Below are 7,156 nucleotides of genomic sequence, written 5' to 3' on the forward strand. Positions count from 1 at the left end.
ATTCAGATTAAAAAAACATTGAACTAAAGGCTGTAATGTAACAAAATAGGTAAAAAGCCAAGGGGGGTGAATATTTTTGCAAGGTACTGTATGTACATATTTACATATATATCAACATATACATACATATATACATATATATCGATATAGATATAAAAATATATTAATTCATTCAAATCTTATTATTTTGTTATGACAGTTGCACTAACAAGATTAAATGTAAGTAATTCAAATGGATTCATTAAATAAAAATAATTTATTTACTAATTACTTTTTTAAAACATAGTAAAATTTTGAACAGTGAAAGCAAAACTGCCAACAAAAAGGTTTGAAATGTCCTACGCTGGAATGTGTTGAAGGAAATGGTGCTGTATGTGCAAAAAAGCCAAGTAATCCCAGCTCACCCAGGGAGAAGCCATCTTTGTGGACCAGCCAGACTTTCTCTGATCCATACCAGGCTTGCTCTGCTGCGATCTGCTCCTCTGTCTTCACCTGAGGGACAGAAGGGACAAGGAGAAAAATGAATAGACAGCAGGGACGAAGGCGTTACATTGGCCAAGCCACATCACCGGACCACTCATAGTAACACTGTGTCTTTGTGAAAACACTAGTGTTTCCAGTCCGACACCAGCACATGCTAAAAGGTTATGGAGGAAAGGTTGTCAAGATGATGACCATGCAGTGATCTCACAGTTCACTGAGCACTGGATGCTCCTTCAGGGTGGCGGACAACAATGTGTGTTTGTGGGTGAGAAATTTTAAACCAGTCATTATAACAAGCCTCAGGGGTGTGTGAAGGGTGCTCAATGGCTAACCCTGGTAACCAAAATGCCATGGATTACCTCGGTTCAGTGAACACAAAGGGGACAAAAGTGAGGAAGGAACACAATAATAAAACAAAAATAATAAGCAAATAAACAAAAGAAAAAAGGGAGATATTTTTGGATGTAAAACCAAAATTTGCTAAATCAAATTTAGCAAATAAGTCATAACTGTTTGTTTTAATGGGAAAAAATAACAAGACACACTGCAATACACACTGCACTTCACAAGCAAAGGGAGAGAGCACAACACAGCACAACACTCCACAGTGCAGGGGCATCATGGGATATGAGCTGGTGGTGAATTACACTCAGGCACAGTGCAGGCCAGACCTGGGATTGCTTAGCCGCAGCATGAGATGCCTGAAGGAGGGCCACAGGGTCCTCTTCCACTGATCCCTGGTGATTTGGCCAGCATGAAGAGGTCAAAGGTCACAGTTATATATGAGCAACAAATGTTGCACAGACACACATACAAATAGATCAGCGTACAGATAAATAGAATGTCATTGGCACAGCTGTAGACCATTAATGCATCTGAACAAAGGTTGTCATACTTATCCAGCACTCCTGTGAGAGAGAAATCAGGGTTACTCTGCAAGCATGATCATCTATGAAAGAGCAGTTGGATCCACTTAATATATTACACTTTTACTGCTGAAATGTTCAGATTCATGGAATGAAATGGTTGCATGACGAGTGACGACCATAAAAAGAGTTGGAGCACCTAAACGTAATAATTATCCACGCTAATAACACTCACACATGCAGGTATCCTGATGTACCGCTCCGTCATCATACCAGTCTTTCATCCAAAAGACACAAAACCCATGCAGGTTGCTTCTATCAGCTTGATGTGTCATGAAAAGAAGCAGTTGGGTCATGCCAATGTGTTACAAATTGCAGCTTATGTTAATGACGAAACAAGCAAAGACCTAGCAAAAAGCTTCTGACTGAGTAATTCACACTTAATGGCTTCTGTAGAAAAACCAGACACTGCTTAGAAAGAAGATTTTAGGGGTCAACAGCAGGTTTGGTTTTTGGTGAAGTTAAGAGCTGTCAATTTCATCTCTGTGTTTCCAGTACAAATACAAGTTCAGGACGTTAAACCTCAACTACCTTAAATACTAGCAATAGCAATAGCAAAGGAGGACACTGCTTGTCTAGCTCTGTCAAAAGTGAAAAAATAAATTTTCTAAAATCTCTTAACGATATAATTTTCTCAATTAATCAATTAGTTGTTTGGTCTATAAAATATATATAAAAATATAAAAGAAAATGGTGAAAAATATTTATCAGTTTCTCCCAAATCCGTATGTGATGCCCTCAAATGTCTTGTTTTGTATCCAAAGAGTATTCAGTTTACTGTCATAGAGGACTAAAGAAAGCAGAAAATATATCACATTTGAGAAGCTGAAATCAGAGAATTTGGATGTTTTTCCTTAAACGATTCATTGCTAAATTCAAAATAGTTGGTGATGTCAATTCAAAGTTAGTCGCAGCTTAAAACAAACGTTTGGAAATACTGCAGAAAAGGGATAATGGGGGGGTAAAGTTAGGAGGATTCCGGGACTTACAATCCGACAAGCCACACGAGTACAAATTCCAGCCAGGAGGCTAAAAGAAGGAAGGCTGGAGGGCTGCGGTACCTGAAGACAATCCTGGGGGCGGGGCCGCAGGGGCAGGGGCTTTGGACAGAGGTACGGAACACTGACTGCTGGCTCCAGCTTAACCACAAAGCAGCCACAGAGAGACAACGACAGCCAGCAAAAGCAGTGTGAAGTAATGGCATGGAGAGAAGGGAGGGTGGAGGAGGGGAAGAGTGGGAGAAAGATACAAGAGAAAGTCAACATGGAACTTTGGATGAAGAAAATGCATGCACATGGAAACTGACAGCAACAATGGAAAAGTGAAAATGGCCTTTGCAATGAGTAAGCATGGGATGAAAATGATTCCTATACACTGACAATGTTTTGAAAGTGCAGATAGTTCACACAACTACAGTTATTGTTACTTTTGTTGACATTAGTAAGAATGTTAACTGAATTGGAATGTGCGATAAAATGTTTGGGGGGGGGGGGGGATCCAGAGTGCTGTAAATTGAATAGCTTCCCAATCATCAATAGATGGATATGTACTGAAGCTTAATGTACTCGCCACAGGAGTGGAGACCATCACTCTGGTTGGGTGGGAGGTTTATGGTTATGGGCAGTTTCCCCCATTCACATTGTCTATGCCTTTCCAATCTGTTTCAGAGTTTTTCCCCCGTACCAAGTCCAGAATGCCATAAGTCTGATATTTTATATGACTTGAGGTTTTTGCTGGATCAATCTGTTTGACTGCTGTTCATAATATATTATCTTGAACCTTGGTGCTATCAAGTGACCAAGTTTTGAGCAGAACAATTAGTAATCAATGATGTGTCGATCAACAGAGCATGTTGCACAGCGTGTAGAAACTTTGAAAACTTGTTATTTCTGGGTCGGTAAAAAATAAAGCCAATCAAAACCCAATCCTGCTTTTTGCTGTACTCTGATGTCCTGCCTGTCCTAATGTAAGCTTAAAAACTTAATAGTTTAAAACTTCAGGGGCCTTTCAGTATTTGAGTGTTGTAGTCAAACTTTCCAATGGGTCTTGGTCTTCAAAAGCAATGTAAACGAGTCCCAAATATTCAGCTTGGGGACTGAGATCCCTTGAAAAGACATTGCTGAATGGTCTTACATGGTTAAATATGGGTTAATAATATTCACTTTCCAAAAGGAGCCATAGTTACAGAGAAGTTAGAGGCTAATAAGAAGTAGGTAAAGACAAAGCCCCCAAGACAAGACCATCAATAATACACAGATGGGCAGCCGGGTGATTTTACAGGGGCATTGAAGATCCTCCATCAGACGTCTCTGGAGCCTCCTCGGTGGGACTGAGTCGGTGGCCTCCTACAGGTTTCAAAGCAGCAACACATTACACTAAGCCCACTGATACAAGATTAGCAAAGCCCATGACTGCCACCACACGCACACACCATAAACAAAAATTACAAAACATATGTAGCCTATCAGCCACAACTGTCTTTATCATCATGTTTTTCCTAACTGGAGACTCTGCGCACACACACCCACACACACACACACACACACACACACACACTGCTTCATCCCCACATTAGAGCAGTTGGGGTTATTGTTGAAACTGATTTGAAAAGAAGAAAATGTTAGGCAGTAAATAAAGAGTGAATGTTCAAAGGGTGCTGTCAACTACCATTACACAGAGAAATCGAACAATCCCACACACCACAAAACTCACAACCTCAGGTTAAAAAGAGAATATTTGCAAGACACAAGTTGCAACAAACCAAAACTGAGCAAGTGAATGAACAGAGTAGCAGAAATCTCTGTTAAATCATGCAACAACAAAAAAAAACATTGCTTGTTCTTAGGCCCTTGTAGGGGCTAACCCACCTATCCTAATGAAACTCACAATATTTATTATTAAAGAAGAAGCAGCTTATACTGTTATTGATCCCTAGGGGGAAATTGTTCTTATTCACTCTTTTTTTTGTACACACACACCACACACACACACACACACACACACACACCACACACACACACACACACACACACATGCACTTGTGGACATGCAAAGGGGAGAGATGGTGGAGTGTATGAAGAGGCTGCAATGTTACCCGGCCCCTCTGAAAAAGATTCCTATACACTGACAATGTTTTTGAAAGTGCAGATCAGTTCACACAACTAAACAGTTAATTGTTATTGTTGACATTAGTAAGATGTTAACTGATGGAAATGTGCGATAAAAGTGTGGATCCAGAGTGCTTGTAAATTGAATAGCTTCAATCATGCAATAGATGGATATGTAACTGAGCCTCTATGGTACTCGACCACCAGGAGTGGAGACATCACTCTGGTTGGTGGGAGGTGTTTATGGTTATGGGCAGTTTCCCATTCACCAATTGTGCTCATGCTTTCCATCTGTTTCAGAGGTTTTTCCCCGTACCAAAATCCAGATGCCAGTAGTCTGATATTTTATATGACTTGTAGGGTTTTTCTGGAGTCAATCTGTTTGACTGCTGTTCATATATATATCTTGGAACCTTGGTGCTATCAAGTGAACCAGTTTTGAGCAGAACAATAGTATCAATGATGTGTCATTAACAGAGCATGTTGCAGCAGTAGAAAACTTTGAAACTGTTTTATTTCCTGGGTCGGTAAAATAAAGCCAATCAAAACCCAATCCTGTTTTTGCTGTACTACCTGATGTCCTGCCTGTCCTAATGTAAGCTTAAAAACTAATAAGTTTTAACTCAGGCCTTCAGTATTTGATGTGTAGTAAACTTTCCAATGGTTTCAAAAGCAATGGTAAAGAGTCCAAATATTCAAGTCTGGGAACTGCAGATTCCCACTTGAATAAAGCAGGTTTTTGGGGTTATAGGTTGCTTGCTCAAGGGCACCCTCTCCCAGCTACCAGTCCACCACTCCATTTTTGTTTCTGTGGACTTGAGCCATGCGACCCTCTGGGTTCCCAAGCCAAGTCCCTACACACTGAGCTACTGCCGGCCCGAAAGATTTGGTCACAAAGTTTGAGAGTCTACAAAAAAGTTTTTTTGCAACCACATCTATAATCTGTCGTCTGGAGAGTTGTGGCCTGTTCATGTTTTTTTGTCAGCAGTTCCTCTCAAAAGAATGCAGCACTGCAGTAATTGCTTACATGATCTCCTTGTTATTACTAGACAAGCTAAACTACTGAAGTCCTCGTTTGGAGCGTCTCTGGGGGAACTCTGCCTTTGGTAAACCAGGCTTATGAGCAGCTATGTTGATATCTCACAGGTGATATAAAGTAAGCAACTTGTCCCTGTCTTGATGGTAAAACACCTGCCACAGAAGGTTTAAGGCTCATAAATCTCAACAGAAGAGCTAAAAAAGCCTTTTCCTAAATCTGCAAAACCACAAAAAACCTCATGTTGTTTCTAACAAATAAACAGCTGGCTGTTGACAGTTTGTGAGGAGGAATTAAGGGTTATGTGACTGAAAGGTCACAGAATGGGAAATTGTGGTCAGAAATGTAAACACATACCTCCTATCCCTCAGCAACTACCGGTTGAGGTGCCTAAGAGTACAATAGAATAGTTGCTCTAAACTAAAGCAAAAAGAACAAAAAAGCTGTATTGCCCAAGCTAAAGTCCCACCTGTTAACCAATCGACCCCATCCAACTATGACTGTTTGCCCCTACCCGAACTGTGGCTCAACACAAAAACTAAAATTTGCAAGGTACGTTTCCCTAACTTTTCAAAAGTAAAACATATTTTATTGTTCCTTTATCTTCCAAATTCCCTTGCTTACAATGCTATCAAGTGACTGTAGAAGTGTGCAACAACCGAGGTTACACATACGTCTGTGGTGTTTATTTTAAACATGCATTTCAAAATGGCCATGGCATTTTCCCCCCACACCAATGTCCCAAATGTCCGACAAGACATGCCAAAGTGTGGACACTGTACCTCCTTGCTGACTGACAGCAGGTTGCTGAATGGGAATGAGCTCCTGAGGGGGAGACACTGCACGCAGGATGGGGTGGGGGAGCAGGGCTCCACAGAAGTTGGGCAAGTGGAGAGGATTTAGGAGCTGGAAATAAAAACGTAATGGAGGAGAAGAGGGAGGGAAGATTTTTGGGCGCACTGATGTGTAGAAAGGAGGTTTTGCAGGGGTGGGTTTGGCAAGCGGGCCAGCCCGGTTTGGGTGCAGGTATGAAGCGCAGGAGGTGGAGACAAGGGGCCCCGGGCCTTGGGCCCGGGATAAAGCCAACCAACCGGTGGGAAGCGATGTAGGTCTGGAATGAGTCGATTTGAAGAAGGCCTGATGCGAACACTCCAGAAGCCATGCTGGTTGGCGTTTACAGAATACCCACAAGGAGATTTGATTTCCTGTAAACTGGACCGAGAGCCTTGTCGGTTTGGTGATTTGACCTCTTGTGGTTTTAGGATGGTTTTATGCCTCCCTCTCTTTTCCCTCCTGGCTCAACTTTTTCCTCTTTCTTCTCAATTTTTCTTCCCTCTAACCCATTATTTTTTTCTGGGCGTTACATCCTTGCGTATTCGTGGGCGGGGTTCCTCCCGTCCTGCCTCTGACCATGAAGTTTGTCCACCTCCTCGCGAAATGTCATCTTTCTCGTTCTGTTTTGATGACGTCGTGTTTAAAGGAGAACCCTGACAGCCAGCTGGGGTCTTAGACACTGAAGGTGCTGGCAGCTGGTTTTAACTGTTCAGCCACAGGTTTTGGCTGCTTCCGGAGCTTTGTCACTGATGGTTGCGTTGGCACGGCAA

At 41.8% G+C, this 7,156-nt stretch overlaps 1 long non-coding RNA gene across 2 annotated transcripts; it reads right to left on the reverse strand.

Moving 5' to 3' along the window:
* Positions 1 to 337: 337 nt before the first annotated feature.
* LOC118341468 lies at positions 338 to 3,749 on the reverse strand. Of its 2 annotated transcripts, none has more exons than XR_004797430.1 (3): positions 3,688 to 3,749; positions 1,155 to 1,220; positions 338 to 492 (listed from the first exon to the last, which is right to left on the reverse strand). It is a non-coding gene; the product is annotated as an uncharacterized LOC118341468 (long non-coding RNA). The 2 variants fall into 2 exon arrangements; XR_004797429.1 differs by lacking the exon at positions 3,688 to 3,749 and adding an exon at positions 2,471 to 2,532.
* Positions 3,750 to 7,156: the final 3,407 nt, after the last annotated feature.

This window comes from Morone saxatilis, unplaced genomic scaffold, assembly GCF_004916995.1.
Source record: "Morone saxatilis isolate NCDOM2014 unplaced genomic scaffold, NCSU_SB_2.0 Contig8, whole genome shotgun sequence".
Lineage (NCBI taxonomy): Eukaryota > Metazoa > Chordata > Actinopteri > Moronidae > Morone > Morone saxatilis.